Below are 800 nucleotides of genomic sequence, written 5' to 3' on the forward strand. Positions count from 1 at the left end.
ATTTATGCACGCTTGTTGTGTCAGATATTGGTGCTGGTGACTGTACGTCCTTGTAACTCTAGGAATAATATTTTTACAGTCTACTTAGGTATTTTATGCATCAAAGGTGTCTTCTGTATAAAAATGAACTTGTTAATACCCGACCTGAGAGTTCAGCGGTCGAGCCTCGCCAACGACCACTCCGGATCCGCCACCGAGTCCTCTCCGGACCCGCTCGTCTCCGCAACTCACCGAGCGACGTCACATTCGTAAGGCACGCTTGTCGACACACACACTAACGGCTACTGTACACACACACGCACACACTGCGAGTGCGACACGAGGAAAGAGCGCTGCGCTCGCGACTAGAGACACCTCGCCGGTGCTGAGATCAAAAGTTACAAGCCTTACGGTAACAGACTCATCCTTAACTATACTACGCTTAGAAAACAACATCGCGATTAAAATTAATTTGTGAGCTGTTTCAAAATCGATGCCGAATATTTTAGAATCTTCAGATCAAGGGTGTTCAAGTCGATGCCAGTTCAGTTGTGGGTGTGCAAGTGGGTGCCACGTCAGAGGCGTGACTACTTTTTGAATCAAGACTTCCGGTTAAAAAACCTGTACCCAGGGTGTTCACCCCGACATTTTGCTGAAACGTTCTGCATCAATATTGAGACACCTCATATAACCATCAATCGAAATCGGGGCTTCGATTCGCGGGGCAAAACGGTGCGCCATCCGGGATGAAGCGCTGCGGGGAGCCCCGCCGCTACGTGGGCACCTTGCCGGCCGCCAGCAGCTCCAGGCGTTGGCGCGGG

Source organism: Choristoneura fumiferana, chromosome 22, assembly GCF_025370935.1.
Source record: "Choristoneura fumiferana chromosome 22, NRCan_CFum_1, whole genome shotgun sequence".
Classification (NCBI taxonomy): Eukaryota; Metazoa; Arthropoda; class Insecta; order Lepidoptera; family Tortricidae; genus Choristoneura; species Choristoneura fumiferana.